This window comes from Macaca thibetana, chromosome 2, assembly GCF_024542745.1.
Source record: "Macaca thibetana thibetana isolate TM-01 chromosome 2, ASM2454274v1, whole genome shotgun sequence".
NCBI classification, from domain to species: Eukaryota; Metazoa; Chordata; class Mammalia; order Primates; family Cercopithecidae; genus Macaca; species Macaca thibetana.
This window is the reverse complement of record NC_065579.1, coordinates 123,837,837-123,855,255: the sequence shown is the minus strand read 5'-3', so window position 1 is coordinate 123,855,255 and position 17,419 is coordinate 123,837,837. Positions and strand designations below refer to the sequence as shown.

Below are 17,419 nucleotides of genomic sequence, written 5' to 3'. Positions count from 1 at the left end.
CAGTTGTCTCAGCATGATTTGTTGAAAAGACTATGCTTTCCTTATGAATTGGCTTGGCGCCTTTGAAGAAGATCAGTTGACCATAGAAGTTAATTTCTGGACTCTGAGGTGGGTACATTTTTAATTAGTGCCATCTTTCTAACATGATGTGAAGCCTTCAGAGAGCCAAGCTCTGGTTGCGTGGTAAAGCAACTGATAGCTGTCAGGTGAATTTTGAATTGAAGGGCCTTCAATTTCTCTGTTTATAAAATGAATTTTTGGACAAAAGCTCTGGTGTTATTTACTCATAGAACTGGAAAGAGCCTTCAGGTAATTCTCAGATCCTTAACTGGGCTCCATTTTAACCACCCTTGACAAGGCAATATCTACTCCAAAGCTCCTTTCTCTGTCTCTCTTTTTTTCTCTCTTTCTTTCTCTCTTTCTTTTCTTTTCTTTTCTTTCTTTCTCTTTCTTTCTTTCTTTCTTTCTTTCTTTCTCTTTCTTTCTTTCTTTTCTTTTTCTTTCCTTTTTCCTCTTAAAACATAATCTGGTGGAAGAGATGAAATTTTACAATGGGCACATTTAAATTAGGTGATACATACAATAATACAAATAAAACAGAATGCATTTTTATTAGAGATCACTTAATCACAAATTCAAGGGTAGTGATTTCTCAATTTAGCCAAGTTTTTGAGGTAAGCTGTAAGAAACATAGATATTGGGTATTCATCTTCCCAGGTTCATGCTTCCTCTCTCCGTGAATCCTCTCCCTTTGTCTGTGGGCCATCCTCATGTGGCTAGCACTCCAACTGCCTCAGCATCCCTGGACAGCCTCCTAAATTCAGGTTCCAAATGTCTTCCTGGATATTTGCACTAGGATGCCTGCAAATACCAAAGGACCCAAACAGAAGAGTGATCTTTTGACATCTTCTAAGAGGAAACAGATTATGAGTCCTGTGGATTTATCCACTGCCATAGATCTGTCTCATTCACTAGCTTTCAATTCTTCTTGCCTCCACCAGTTCTGAGATAGTGGAGTCTCCTGACCAATCTCTTCTCCTGTAGTCTCTTTCTCTTCGAGATAGACTGGGTTAGTTCTATTGGAAAACCCAATCTCTAGACTCCCAAATCTTCCTTGCCTATGAAATAAAATTCCAATTTCTTAGCTTAATATTTAAGATCCTTATCTATCTGATCCTTCATTTGCTTTACACGCCTTATCTCTGACTTTCTCAGTGTCATCTAAAGGAAAAAAAAAAAAAAAACTTTTAAAGATTTAAAGTTAGTTTTATTCAGAAGCCTTACTGGTGACTATAGACTCAGGCCTATAGCCTGGGATTAGCCATTTAAAGAGGTTCTATGAGACTGCTCCAGCACAGCATTTCAGCCCAGTGTGCTCAAGAACAGGTGGTGGAGATTCAGTACATGCAAAGTCACTCAGATTTGTTCAGAAATCACGTTAAAGCAGAATCACATCAAGGTTTGGGTATAAGAGTACATCTGGTTATGGATAACAGAGGCATAATCACTGACCCTGTCAGACGTTATCTTAAGTATAGAGAAAGGCAAGGTCTAGGGTCATTTATCTTTTAGGGAATATAGTGATTCAAACAAGAGACCTTGGGGGCAGGGACATGTTTTGTCTTTTATCGATCCTGTTTTGTCTTTTCAAAGTATCTTTCCGGAGAGTTGCATATCTTCACAGAGTCAGAGGCTTTGTGAAATTATTCTGGCAAGCAGAAATGAGCAAACATTGCTTCTTAACATTTGCTACTTTGCCTCACATCAGTATATGGGTTTTCTCTTCTAACCAAACTAATCTCTTCAGTGTTTGTTCAACATGCCTTGAGCCTTCCTGCTTCGGGGCTTCTTTTATGCTTTCCTCCCCATGTAGTATGTCTGCCACTGTCTCTCCCTTCTTCTTATACACATTTTCCCCCCTTTTCTTTCCAAGATTCAATGTAAATCCCCTTCTGCTCACTCCAGAGTGAAGTTATAGATTCAGTTCCCAAGACTTAATGGCTTAGTTACGTGACAGAGATTCAAACCAGCAATCCACAGGCCAAATCGAACTTACAAATATGTTTTCTTTTGTCCATATAGTGTTTTATAAACATGTTTTGGGGAGTTAAGCTATAAGGATGCAAAGGCATAAGAATGATACAGTGGACTTTGGGGACTTGCGGGGAAGAGTGGGAGGGGGCGAGGGATAAAAGACCACAAATATGGTGTAGTGTATACTGCTTGGTTGATGGATGCACCAAAATCTCACAGATCATTAAAGAACTTACTCATGTAACCAAATACCACCTTTACCCCAATAACTTACAGAAAATAATAAAAATAAATGTTTCGAATTAGTTGGCAACAGTTAGAAACCTGATGTTTCATATCAAAAACAACAATAACCAGATTTCCAGCCAACTTGGGAAAAATTCAGAGCAAGACTCTTTATGATCAACATGGCAACTACATGCAATTGCTCTATTGAACTGCCCCATGTAGCCAATGTATGTGTATGTCCACCACCACTATGCATTGTATTCTAGAATGCATTATATCTCAACCTAGAATCATCTGTAGTTATTATATTCTAGAATACATATATCTGCATGTATTGGTGTTACAGAGATGCTAAATACATAATAGTGACGGCAGCGATGGGTTGTCTCATGTGGCTACTGCCATCACACTGGCTGCTGCAGGGAGGGCACAGGGAGGTGGACAGCCCCAAAGCTGCAGCCCACTGCCCTGGGGGCCACCATACCGTGATGGAGCTGGGCTGGGTCGCACCAGGTGAGGCGGAGCTCTGGGTCACCCCGAGCACCAGGGCTACAGGAGGAGCTTGCAGCAACATTGCCCCTGCCCTGTATGCTGGCCCAGGCCCAGCAAGGACCTGGAGCCCCAACCCCAGGCTGTGAGGAGGCTGGGCCAGGTGCCATGCTCCATGGAGCCAGCAGGAACCAGGGACAAGCGGGAGCCCTACCCCTTCCAAGTTGGTGGGGTGAGAGCTCCCCAGTTGCAACTGCAGCTGCCCAAGCTGTGGCTGCAACCCAGGCACCTCTGTGCTTCTGGGAGCTGAGAGTAGGCAGGAGCCCTGTTCTCCTGAGTGGGGCTGTAGCCGCCGAAGTCCTGGCTGCAGATCTGGGCCTCCTGCTTCACAAAGCAGGCAGGAGCCCCCCACCCTGGTACAGCTGCAACTGTTCAAACTGCGGCTGTAGATCCAGGCATCCCTGCACTCTTAGGGGGGCCTCAAAGGCCCCACTTGCCCTTGCAGGCTCTGAGGTGCCTATTCTAGCTGCCTTGCCTTCCCCCACTCCTGGCACCCACTCCAATCTCTGAGTGGAGTTGGGGCCAAACCTAAGCACTGTCACAGCCCAACCAGGTGTGTGCACCCTCAGGGCAGTGCTGACATGCCAGCCCCCTGCTGCCCTGGACCCCTCAGGGCTTTGGGCATAGAGGAGCATGGGAGGGGAAGCTGAGGGGGGTTGAGGACAGTTGGGAACTGGCCTGCAGGTGCCCCTTGGTGCCAGCAACCTGGGTGCCATGGATGGTCATGGCAGGCAGACAGGCTCCTGGGGAGAAGGTTGGGGAGTCCCCAGAGAAGCCCCACCTTCAGGCCGGGACAGACCTGAAGCCTGGGAACCAAGCTGCTAGTCCTGCCTACTGGAGGAGGAACTCATGGTGCTTTTTTCTGGACCTGCCCATGGCTGCCCATGGATGAATCAGCACATACTTCCCTCCTCTGAGGCCCATAAAAGCCTCAGGCTCAGCCAGAGCAGGGCAGAGGACAGACAGGATGGAGAGACGATGAGACGACCAGCTGCAGAGAGGAGTTATCCTTTCTGCTGATAGCTGGAGATGACTGGACAACCGGCAGCAGAGAGGAGCTATCCTCTCTGCTAAGAGCTTCAGGGTCCTGCAGAGAGTCAGGAATACCAGCTGTAGAAAATAATAACCCTCTCCAGGGACTCCTCTCCACTGAGAGCTGAACATTTGATGGGATGACCTGCCTACAGATAGGAGCTAATCACTGTGCGTCTCCTCTGAGCTGTTCTAACACTTAATAGAGCTCCTCTTCATCTTACTTACCCTCCTCTTGTCTGTGTACCTCAGTCTTCCTGGACACAGGACAAGAACTCGAGCAAAGGCACCATTGGCCACAGAGGTTTCCAGCCAGAAAATCGACACCCCGAAGATCTTGTAACAATAGTACCTGGTACAAATATATAATAGCACCTGGTAGAATTCTAGAATGCATTGTGTCTTATAACCAGGCCTCCACCTTCTCCATCCAGCCCCTGTGGGAATCTGACTGGGAAGTCAGTCTTACAGAGCTTATGACCACTTCTTCTTTGTCTTGAACTGTAAATCATTCTTCTGTTGCTCTTCACTCCTTGTATTTGTAATCTCCTAAATAAATGCACTAAGATTATTTTAACTTCCCATCCCTTGCTCAAAACACCCTACCCCTTGCTCAAAAGGCTTTGAGGTAATTTTTTTAAAGAATCATGCATAAAAAAGAAGAGAAATTCAAAGACACAGGAGAATGCAGTTGCCAAGATTTTTTGTTTAAAGGGAAAAGAAAGCTAAGGTGTATTTTATTTCAAGGAGAACCAAATCGGCAAATTGAACCGACAAAAACCTCACTGAGCAGGGTTCTGGTTTCATTATTTATTTGTTGAATGTAACTGGTTTTTATTTTTAAGTGACATTTTCTTTCAAATAAAGTAATTTGGGGCTTTTGATAAGGTCATCATAATGGAAATTAAGTCTTCCATTTTATTTCTGTTGATTTTAAAAATAACTATAAGGGTCCACAGTTGGTTGACGTTTATTGCTTTTTATTTTTAGAAGTTGGCAAAGAGATCCATAACTGTTTTTCCACCAGCAGTTTCCAGGTTTTCTGTGTCTTCTCCTCATGAAGTTTCCCAGCATGAATTGTAGGGAAATGTCCCTTTGGTGACCGTTTCCCAATATGGTCCCATATTTTCCAGTGTTTCATCATTCATATGAGGTGAGGCAGTTCTACAATCCATTTTAAGCTTTTCATTAGTCAAATCCTGAACCTTGGCATACTTTCTATCACAGACTCCAAAGTATCTTCTTAGACTAAAGATTTTCAGAGGAAACCTCTATGGGATTCTAAATCATTATAATCTTTATTATCATCAGTGTAAGCGCTTCATAAGGGAAAATACGATCTTGGACTGAAGGAAAGAAGTAGCTCTTAAGATTTATTTTAAAATCCAAGACGCTCTGGCAAAGGCCTTAGAAGCCACAGGCAGTCTTCTCGCCTAAAATATTAGACTGTTATTCTCGCACTGACATGGGTTGGCAACATGGAGTCTTCCTTTTGACCCATGGACCTAGAAACATACATACTTAGTAACTAAGAGAGTACTTTTGGAACATCTGGTACCACCACTGTTGATATTTTTCTTTCAATGTACTGCCTTTTTTGAACTACAAAAAAATTTTTAGGAAGCAGCTTTACATGCCTACTCTCAAAGGAAGACCGATATTATTGAAACTGAACATTACTGGGATATTCAGTGCAATGAAACACACCATGTTATTCAGTTCTTTCTAGGTCCTCCTGCCTAGCTGAGCATCTGCTGTTTCTGTACAACAGGGGATAGAGTTGGCGTTAGAGAAGTACTAAATATGTAGAAGTGCAAAACACTGTCACATATTAATTCAGAGGGATTAAAAGTGAACCAAAACAGAGTAACTGTTTACTCTGGGATGCCATGTTATTTAGGCACCCCTATGGGGATCATCTGAGGTCATTTCAGGCAGTGGCACAAGCCCCACCCTTTGACAATCCCTGGACGAAGGATGTACTTCCTGTCCCCTCTAATATATTTTAGGAACTGTTGGTTAAAGATTTGATTCTTCAGTTAAAAGGAAATTGGCATCAATAAGCTTCTAGAAAAATCTCCACTGTTTGAAATGTTCACATGAAACATGCTCTTTTAAGGAAGATGTTACAGCATTGCCCCAGTTAGACTGCTGTCATTTTCCCGTCTCCTTCGTTTTTCTTCCCAATCCCTCTCTCTCTTTTCTTCCTCCTTCCCCTTTTTCTCCTCCTTCTCATTTCTTGTTAGACATCTTCACAAAACAGTCACCTGTGGGAGTGTGGTTTTGATCATTAAGTGTGGGAGCAGACACACTTCAGAGGTCTCCAGGGCATGGCTCATAATTCCCAACTTAGTTTACTAAGTTCTGTGATATTCTTAGGGCCACATAGAAGCTCTCAGCAACAATGCCTCTTTAGGGTTATTTTTAAAATACTCTATCACATTACAGCTTTTACCCCCACCCTACTCCCTACCCCTTAAAGAAAGCTAGCATCTAATTAGAATGGGGCATTGAACTACAGGTCTGCAGGAAAACTTTTGCATGAGCAAAGCTAATAAATGTGTGTTCAGTGATTTCTGAAACCCAGGTGATGATTTTTGTCCCCAAACAGAATTTCAGCTTTTAAAATAATTGGTGTGCTTTGTTTATTCAATTAGTTGCAGCTTTTGCATCATTTTAAAGAAGGAACTTGGCATTGGAAAAAAAAAAAGATCTAGTCCACATTTATGAGATTTTCTGCTTGGCTCTGCCTGTGTCTCCTTCTTTTGAGAATGTCTCTGTGAAGCCTTATTTCCCTGGTTGCTGTAGGAGCCACTGTTTTATACTCTAGTACCCTGTTTTCTGCTGACTGCTAGTTTATCCAGAGGCGAGTACCTGACTCCAGCAAGGTCAACTGAAGCCCTTCTCTGGGATCAGATTCTTGAATGTGGGGCACTAAAGGTTGAGATTTTCTTTCTCCAGGGACTGAAGTTGTGAAAGGTGAAGCTTGAGAGTTGCCGTGGCCAAGTGTTCCTCCTTATAGGAGAAGTCAGTGAGCCAGGAATTGAAGTTGACAGGCAGAAAGAGTGAAGTGTCTTGGCTGCATTTGAGCCCCTGACTACATCCTTTCCAAGACCCTCTTTCCTCCCTGCCATTCTTACTGCCTAACTATTATGTGAAATATCAAAGTAGCCTCTCTAAACTTTCCTTTTTTGCTTAGGGATTTTCATTCTGGGGTTCGTTCATCTATAACCAAAAAAGTCCTGATAGGTAACAAATGATCATTATATAATTGAGTCTCATTCAGTAACCAACCCTATCATGAGCAAAGAAAAAATATAAGCACAGGTCAGGAAATTAGCTTATGACACCTCAGACTCTGATCCTCACAACAGCACTAATGAGGTAAGTAATAACCTGGCCCTGTTTTATATATTAAGAACTGTGGCCCTAAGAGGTAAGGGCATACACTTGATGTCACGTTGCTGTGTATTGTGTAATTTAGAAACCAACAGCAAGACATTTTGTTTTTCCCTCAAATACATTCTTTCGGTCTAAGCTTAAAAGCCACTTCTTCCCAAAGCGTTTAGAATTCCTGGACCACATGAATTGCTCTGTCTATAGGCTTTCCTACCATCCTCTCTTTCCTCTTTCATAGCATTTTATCCCTGGTTTAAGCAGTTGTTAAACAGTCCCTCTTCCACACCAGACAGTAGTCTCTGTGAAGGCAGGAACTCTGTCTGTCTTGCTCACTCTTGCCCCTCATGTGGCATGTGCTTAATATACCTAAATGGTGACTGAATGGATGAATAATAGCACACGAGATCAGCAGCAATGTTCCAGTGTTTAAAGCAATCAGGGTATTAGAACGTATCTTCTAATTGTAATTCTTTGGTTTTTTCAGTGTTCAACATTTGCTGTTGTAATCATATATGTAGCATTTAGACTTGTAGCTTTGGGAACAGAAGTGCTCATAGATTAAGTACCAGGAATTCCACTGTTTCCCTGACTTTCCTTCTTTTGGGCTGGAGATTTTAATAAACTGTCAGTCACAGAACCATCCCCAATCCCCAATGAACATACACTAGAACAACGAGAACCACTGCAGGAACTGAGCAGCGTTACTCAGGAACTTGACTCAGGGTCCTCAGATGGTAGTTTTGGAATGACTATTTGTAACTTCATGCTGCTGAGTTTCCCCAGATATACCCTGGTTCCTACTCTACCAGAATTGTATTGTTCACTCTGCCTTTAATTCTGGGAACTATCTAAAGCCTTTCCAATACCTTTCTTTCTTCCTTTCTTTCTTATTAACTTTGGTTTGCTAGAACAGGTTTCTGTCACATGTATTCAAGATTCTGTAGCAATACATGAGCTAAGACCAGGCTGAAGATGAGAAAACAGAGGAGAGCAAGTAATTCAGACCATTGCATAGATCACTGGTGGACTTTACCAACCCTTGGGCATTGGCAGTTTAGAAGAGAACTTGGATGACCGTAGGGCATCTCTAATTTTTGAATTGTGTAGGGAAGGTTGGAAAAGAGGGAGAAGAGAAGTTACGTTGCAGGATAGGAGAAGGCTCGGATGGGAGAAGTTTGGGAACCTAAGAGCAAACCCTTGAAAGACCAATAACATTTGTTAGAGGTGGGACTAGTAGAAGCAGCCTTCTCCTGTTGGATTTACTGGGTTTTCTCCTTATTGACTAAACCTTGTGTAGGGTGGCTTCTTCAACCCCTTGCCCAAAGCTACTTTGCTTTTCACCTAAATTTTTATGTCATATTCAGCAACGACAGATTTTCTTAAATTATATTAGTTGTATTAAACTCATTATTTAAAAACACTGTGAATGCCCACGTGGATGAATTATAAGCCACCAGTTAAATCTTCAGTTGACACAAAAACCTAAGGATGTTGGGGAAATAAAAGTATATATACTCGAATGATTAAAAGAGAGATCGATATGGCTGGAGAGGCAAATTAGTGTCAAATGCAAGATGGCTATATGAACACCATATCAGGTATGGGGTTTGTGGAAGATAATCAAATCTCCAAGTTCAGAATGAGGAGTGAGATGGAGATTCAGATATGTGCTGCATTGCCAATGAAGCCAAATTGTAGAATGTAGTTTAGACTGGAAGTCGAAATGTACTTTATTATATTGTAACCCTGTAACTGGACTTTGGAGTCTAAACTTGGGAAGAGTTGACATGGTAGAGTGGACAGAGCCACCAGTTGGATAGAAGATTGTACCTGACCTCACCCTTGTCAAGCCCAAGAACACATACATGCTTACTGGAGGTATGGAGTATAGGAAGAGAGAAGGCCAAAGAAAGCAGAGGCCAATAATTGGTCTTCTGCCATCCTTGTCAGATAAATTACTCCTGGAGAGAAGGGTTAAAGGTTTTCCTCCAACCTTCATTCCTTTGGGGAATATCGTTTCTCTTCAATTTGCAGTCATACGGAGTGGGATTAATGAGTATAACCCCCCTATATGGAAGTTAGATCTTAAATTTCTCTTCTTTAGAAATAATGCTCAGAGGGAATTAGTCAAAAATAAGATTCCACCCCCCAAGTCAAAAAAAAAGAAAGACTCACTTGAAGGCTTGGACATGCTACTACAGCCATTGGTATGGATAAAACTTCTGGTCCTTTGGAGCACTCTACTCCCAATATGCCCAATATGGTAATACCTGAACATTTGATCCATGGCAAGTCCCCATGGGATGTCCTCGTAACACCGGACTGGTGGCAACCCTCTTCCAGGTCCCCTCTCTGCAGTGGAGATCTTTCTTCTTTCACTTATTAAACTTTCACTCCAACCTCACCCTTGGTATCCACACTCCTTAACTTTCTTGATAGTGAGACAGAGAACTTCTGGGTGACTTCTCAGGCTGCTGGCTATGAGAGACTGCTACACTGTGGTGCATTGGCAAAACTGTAACATTTTGGCGCATTGGCCAGAAATGGAAACATCAAAAGGGTATCAGTTTTGAATGTCAAGGAATCCAAAGCTTTGAAAGAACAGTTGTAATTGGCTGGTCTTCTGGTTGGCCTTTTTAGTGATCAATTATTGGCTGTATTAGTGAAGAGGCCCTTCCAAGATATTAAGAATGAGGGTGGAGATGCTGAAGATGTGATATATCCAACAAGAATCCAAGGGAGTTACATCTGTAATATGCAAAGAAAAAAAAAAGTTGCAGAAAATGTCATCAGACAAAAGAAACACCAGCTAACAAGGAAGACATGCTGAACTCACAGTCTCCCATTTTAGTGACAAGATCTTCAGCTCTGTAAATGCTATCCTTGATCTTTCTGTTTTTGGAAGTGAAGTTACTCTAGAAATTCTGGTAATGAACCTGACAAAGAAATTCCCAACTTTAAGCTCCAGTCCTTTGGAAGCCAGTGGAAGACTCTCCATGGAAGGATCATTTCTAGTTGTCAAAGAGGCTCAGAGAATCTTTGCAAGTAAAAGCAAGTTCTCTTTTTTTTTTTTTTTAAAAAAAAAAAAGGACAAATTTTACCAGTGAGGGGAGAAAGTAGAATAAATAGAGCCCCCAAAGGAATCTGCAGAGAAGCAATAACTCTTTGGAGTCAGCTGAGACCTTAGTACCTGAGACTACTAGAAGTGGAGAAACACTTCTGCCCAACACAGATGTTTTTCTTTACCTGAAACAGAAATGTGGATTTTTTTAAAGCACACTGAACAAATTCCATATTCTGAGTCAGAAGAGAGTGGATGGTGAAATCCCCACAATTTTTCTAAAAAGTACTCAAGCTGGTTCTCAACCAAACAATCCAAAACATATAAAGGAGCTCGTTGAGGAATGGTCACATGCTCTTCACTTAGAGCTTAGAAAAGAGACATTTATTTTGGGGAAAAAAAAGGAAAGAATCATTAAATGGGGATATGAACAATTAAGTTTGAGATATCTTGGAGTCCTAACTAACCTTTATAGGACACACACTGACATTATAGGATCTTCTTCTGACACTAACCTATTTAAGAAGGGGTCATGAAATTAATAAGGCAAAAGATTAGTTAATAAAAATCTCAGCAATAGAGTGATAAGGGCTGCATTCTCTTGCTGAGCAGTGACCATTGCCATGAGTGAGGCTAGCTTTACACACCTTATCTCATTAATCCTTATGATCACCCTTCATGGTCAGTGTTAACTATCCTCATATTATAGTGGAGGAAACTAGCATTTGGAGAAGTTAAAACACTTTTCTGAAGTGATCCAGTTGACAAGGAATGAGGCTGAGACTTAGCCCAGTCTATTTGATTACAAAGATATTATCTAAGGAATAAAGCTTTGAAAAAAAAAAAAAAAAAAAAACACCTCACCAAACCCCTTGAGAGAATCTTACCTTCTCTGTGACTTCAAATGATTAGAAAAAGAAGTAGCCTTAAGATATGAGAAGTTGGGAAGATGGCTATTATGCCATGGGCAATTTCTTAACATTTACAGTTCGTGTTTACTGCGTGTAGAATTAGAGTGTTGGCAAAAATCACTTGGGAAACTACCTAGATGGACAGTATTGCTGATGCAGGTAATCATTATTTGACTAAATTCTATTGTTTCAAGCCTGCTGGCCATGTGGGATGGTTTTACTACTACTTATTTAGCCTAAGTGCTTACATAAAATGTTGATTCTCTTATTATAATTGTGCAAATTGATTGTATGAATCGGGTCATTCTTGTCATGCCCAGTTGAAACAGTCAAAAAGCTAGGGGGAAAAAGTACTTAGGACATATAACTTTGCCCTAGGAATGTAGTTCTCTTTGAGCCTGGCTACTCAAAACTGCTTGCCGTAGCCTGAGACCAGTTTTGTCTACAGCTGCTGAGATAACTTGTTGCAACTCTAGGACTAATTTACCTGTGGCCATTGCCCACCAATTGGAGCTTCCCAGCTTCCCAGAGCTTTACTAATACCAATGAACTTTCTCTTAAGACCGCAAGTAACATTCTTCTTTTTAAATAAAACCCTCAACCTTCTCTTTGTTCTTTGAACATACCAAAGACCACCTAGAAATGAAATTATTTCTTCTCAAATAAAGCATTAAATTAAAAAAAAAAAAAAAAAAACTAGACTGGTAATTTGAAGAACTCGCAAAATGGTGTTTTACTATACAAAATGCTTCTCCAAGGAATAGAGTCATTTGGAATGAAAAGACAAACCAAACATTTTAGTATCTCTTCCAAACTCATCATGAGTATGCTTTAGAAAGAAATACACATCTTGGCAAAACAAAAGCTTTCCCTATTAATGTAAATATGATTTCCATAATGGACTGCACTGTGGTGCCTTCTCAATGTAATTGCAAGAAACCTCTTTGGCTGCACTGAGAAATCTTATTTACCACCATAAATAATAAACTTGTTTTCTGCAAAAGTAATCTCTTTGGAGAATACCAGTCCGAAATATTCCCATCATCTTGGAGTCTCTAATGTGTTTTGCAGCTGGGTGTCTTGGGGTATATTTCAACAAACCTCTGAACTAGATTTTCTGATTATGTCCCACAGAGAACTGTGCTATACTGCTGTTAATCTGAAACATTCACTGCAACACAGCAATTTGGTGAAATTATAATTGAAACAAGGTACTTGACCCTGAGGGGACCATAGAGAAAGGGATTTGCTTTGGTGGCTTCTCATGCATCATTTAAAACCTGCTGGCGCTAAATCAAAGTCTCGCTTGTATCTTAATTATACAAAACCTTTATCAACAGCTATTTCAGCTGGGCTGTAGAATGCTGTGCTCTTAGCTCTATCATTTTTCTCTATTTGTCTGTCTTTATTTTTCCATAAATTGAATTACTGTGATTAGTAACAATCTTGTGGAGTAGGGGCTTACTATGGGATTCTGGTGACCAGTGAGCAAAGTATAATTAAACCATTGTCATGCAGTTTAACTGAGGAAAAGAGATTTGAAATCAAGGAAAATCAGTGAAGTTCAGTTATTTCACATACACAAGGTAATAAACTGGGCCAGCAAGGTATTGCTGATTGCTGAGATCCTTCTGGGATTCACCTAAAAAGAAAAGATGAAAGGGATGTGTACTTTTACCTATATCTAAGTAAATAAGTTCTGCTAAATCGTGTGGGGAGGCACTTAAGAACATTTCTTTGAAATTTTGCTTACATTTCTGAGTTGTTTTAATTAAAGAGTCAGTTGAACTAAATCAAATTAAGCCTCTCTGCTTCTTCTCTAGCTGAGACTTCGTATACTGCATTCTGATGACTCCTTATGACCATTGCAGCTATGTTCCAATATTTATTTCTACCTTTTCCTTGTAGTAATAGAACTGGCAAATGGCCACCCAGAATAACAACTACATCCCCGAGCCTCCCTTGCAATTGGTTGCAGCCATGTCACTAAGTGAGATGTGTGAGATTAATTTATAGGTTTTCTTTTTAAAGAGATTGGGTGTCTGCATGTATGTGTTGGTAGGAGTCGGAACAGCTGACTGAGATGAGAAGCTGGATGCTAAGGATGGCAGATGAAACTGTGCCCTGATGATGGTAGAGCTGCCTTAACCTGTCCAGGAACACCTCTGAAAACTCTTAACATAAGAAAGAAATCAACTTTTATCTGGTTGAAGTCACTGTATTTTAGGGTATCTTTGTTACATCATCCCAATACGATTCCTTACTCAGCTTTTGAAACTCAGACTATACAGGTCATAGGTCTGTATTGACGGCAAAGTTGGTTATTTTCAGCAGCAATTAACAGATACCTGAACTCAAACAGATTTACACAATGAAGCAGATTTTTAACTCTCAGAACAGCAAGTCCAGAGGTGGAGCAGTCCCTTGGCTTGCTTGCTTCAGTTGCTTAATAATATTAAGGTCTCAGCTTCCTTCCGCCTATCCTCTGTCATCTTTGGTAATAGCTTCATCTTCAGGCTAGTAGCAAATATAGCTGCTGCAGTTCTGAGCATCACGTCCAGACGGGATAGAAGTCAAAGGAAAAAGAGAGACAGTTTTTTTGTGGCTGCTCCTTAAGAGCAGAAAATTGTCCATAAGTATCTCCCTTCCCCAGTAGTGTCCCTTTCAAGTTTCAACACCCAATATTTATTGCATTCCTGACCCTGTTACTGACCAGGGAAATGAAATTACCCCTAGGCCAAACGGGTCCATCTCTAGGATTTGAATACAAACAGGTCCGTATCTCTGGCTGCATGAGAGAGCTTAAGAAATAAACATCACTGGGTGGAATAACTGGGAAATGAGTGATGGGTAGGCCATCAACAGTGTCTGCTATGCAAGAAAACACTATAAAAGGATCTGAAAAATATAAATGAAAAGGGAAAAAGGAAATAAGTGGGAGGGACATAGTCCAAACAAGACTATTCATGAATTGATAATTGTTGGAGTTCATGAGGGTTCATGATACTTTTTTCTCTGCTTTTGCATATGTCTGAAATGACCCGTAATTTAAAAAAATAAAACTTTAAATAAAAAGAAATAATCCCAGCAAAGCAACAGAATAAAAGGTAGCAGGAAAAATTTGGTCTGTTTTCATGTTTCAAGTGATAGCTAACATTTATTGCACATGTGCTCTTTGTCAAAAACTCTGTTAATCAGTTCAGAATGGCTTACACCAACAGGAGAATTTATTTGCTGGTGTGACTAAAACTTCTCAGGGTAGCTTTAGGCCCAGGTGAATGTATCCCTTGGTTCTGCTTTTTTCCACATTGGTCGGTGCCTAATAGTTCCTGACTGACTCCTATTTCTTCAGTGTCCAAAAGGAAACAGCACCCTCCTTTTTAGTATTTGTAGCAGAAGGTCCCCTGCTAGGATCCCATTTACCTAGCATGGATTCTGTACCCACACCTAAACCAGTCATGATCAGGAGAATGTGGTGCTTGGACAGACTAGTCATATTCTTCTTCTGGAGATGGGAGGTATATACTGGGGTTGAGAAGAGCTGAGACACTACAGTTGTGATTGTGTCACTTATTTCTCACAAAAAACCCTAGGCACATTCTTTTATTAACCCATGTTATAGAATTAAAAATGGAGGCTTGACAAGGTCAGGTGACTTGCTCAGTCATGTAGCTGGTAATGGGAGAGCTAGGATTGAAACATGGGAAGCTTGATTTGGGGGACCACAGGTTTCACTGCCTACAATGAGTGAAACAACTTTTTTGAACCTAGGTCTCTACTGGCTGTGAATCTCCATAGCCAATTCACAAACAGTCAGGTGCCACTCTAGAAGACTGTGTAGTGTGGTAGTTGTGAGCGTGGATTTTAAGAGGCAGATGGATTTGTGTCCAAATAATGCCAGTTATTTACCACTCAGATGCTACTTCTCTTAAGTCACAAGTGCTTCTTGGTGAAGTATTTCTTAGCTTTATTAGCTTCTTTCCAGAGATGGGAAAGTTGAGCTCAGAGAACCAAAGTGACATGTCAAATTGCAGACCCAGAGAGTACCTTCACTTCTCATTGGCTCCAAAGCCCATGCTCTTTCCATCTCACCAGTGCCTTAGAAACCATAGCAGGACCTCTGGGGGAGAGAGATGGGGACAAATAAGCATGTTCTGGCTTTCTAACTTTTGCTTTGCGCAGAAGACTGGGATTCTCATTAAGGTTTTATTTTTTAGAAGACTTCTAGCCAGGCACAGTGACTCATACCTGTAATCCCAGCACTTTGGGAAGAGAAGGTGGGCAGATGGCTGGAGCCCAGGAGTTCAAGATCAGCCTGGGCAACATTGTGAGACCCTGACTCTACAAAAAATAAAAATAAAAATAAAAATAAAAAATTAGCTGGGTGTGGTGGTGCATGCCTGTAGTTCTGGCTACTCAGGAGCCTGAGATGGGAGGATCAGTTGAACTCAGTAGGTCAAGGCTGTAGTGAGCCATGATTGAGCCACTGCACTCCAGCCTGGGTGACAGAGTGATCCTGTCTAAAAAAAAAAAAAAAAAAAAAAAAAAATTTTTTTGCTTTTCTGTTTGTTGATTTTAACTTTGTGTTATGAGAAAATACAAACATAAACAAAGGCAAAATGTATGATTATCATTCCTGTATCCAGCACGCAGGTTTCAACAATTATCAACTCATGGCCGACTGTGCTATATCAGTACCCCATTTCTCCCCTCCTTATTATTTTGAAGCACATCTCATATATCATATTATTTTTCTGAAAATATTTCAGTGTGTATCCTCAAAAGATAAGGACTGTTTTTCCACAAAAACAATATCATACCTTTAACATTTAAGAATAATCCAGTTTCTAATTAAACTAAAGAGCTTCTGTACAGCAAAAGAAACTACCATCAGAGTGAACGGGCAACCTACAGAATGAGAATAAATTTTGCAATCTGCCCATCTGACAAAGGACTAATTTCCAGAATCTACAAAGAACTTAAACAAATTTACAAGAAAAAAACAAACAACCCCATCAAAAAGTGGGTGAAGGATATGAACAGACACTTCTCAAAAGAAGACATTTATGCAGCCAACAGACACATGAAAGAATGCTCATCAGCACTGGTCATCAGAGAAATGCAAATCAAAACCACAATGAGATACCATCTCACACCAGTTAGAATGGCGATCATTAAAAAGTCAGGAAACAACAGATGCTGGAGAGGATGTGGAGAACTAGGAACACTCTTACACTGTTGGTGGGACTGTAAACTAGTTCAACCATTGTGGAAGACAGTGTGGTGATTCCTCAAGGATCTAGAACTAGAAATACCATTTGACCCAGCAATCCCATTACTGGTTATATACCCAAAGGATTGTAAATCATTCTACTATAAAGACACATGCACACGTATGTTTATGTGGCACTATTCACAATAACAAAGACTTGGAACCAACCCAAATGTCCATCAATGATAGACTGGATTAAGAAAATGTGGCACATAGGCCGAGGCGGGCGGATCACAAGGTGAGGAGATCGAGACCACGGTGAAACCCCATCTCTACTAAAAATACAAAAAATTAGCCGGGCGCGGTGGCGGGCACCTGTAGTCCCAGCTACTCGGGAGGCTGAGGCAGGAGAATGGCGTGAACCCAAGAGGCAGAGCTTGCAGTGAGCCGAGATCGCGCCACTGCACTCTAGCCTGGGGGACAGAGCGAGACTCCGTCTCAAAAAAAAAAAAAGAAAATGTGGTACATATACACCATGGAAGACTATGCAGCCGTGAAAAAGGATGAGTTCATGTCCTTTGCAGGGACATAGATGAAGCTGGAAACCATCATTCTCAGCAAACTATCAGAAAGACAGAAAACCAAACACCACATGTTCTCACTCATAGGTGGGAATTGAACAATAAGAACACATGGACACAGGGTGGGGAACATCACACACTGAGGCCTGTCGGGGGGTGGGGGCTGGGGGAGAGAGAGCATTGGGAGAAATACCTAATGTAAATGACGAGTCTATGGGTGCAGCAAGCCAACATGTCACATGTATACTTATGAAACAAACCTGCATGTTGTGCACATGTACCCTAGAACTTAAAGTATAATAATAATTTTAAAAAAGAATAATCCAGTCAATGTTAACCTAAATGTCTCATGGAATTTTGTATTTTCTGAAGTTTTTTTTTTTTTTTTTTTTTTTTTTTGAGATGGAGTCTC

The 17,419-nt window shown here is 41.0% G+C and overlaps 1 protein-coding gene and 1 pseudogene across 1 annotated transcript in view; both read left to right on the top strand.

The window, feature by feature from the left end:
• FRMD4B (FERM domain containing 4B) overlaps positions 1–17,419 on the top strand; it is a 360,926-nt gene that overhangs the window by 53,017 nt on the left and 290,490 nt on the right. The window lies entirely within an intron of this gene.
• On the top strand, positions 2,927–15,542 carry LOC126948993 (RNA-binding protein 43-like; annotated as a pseudogene).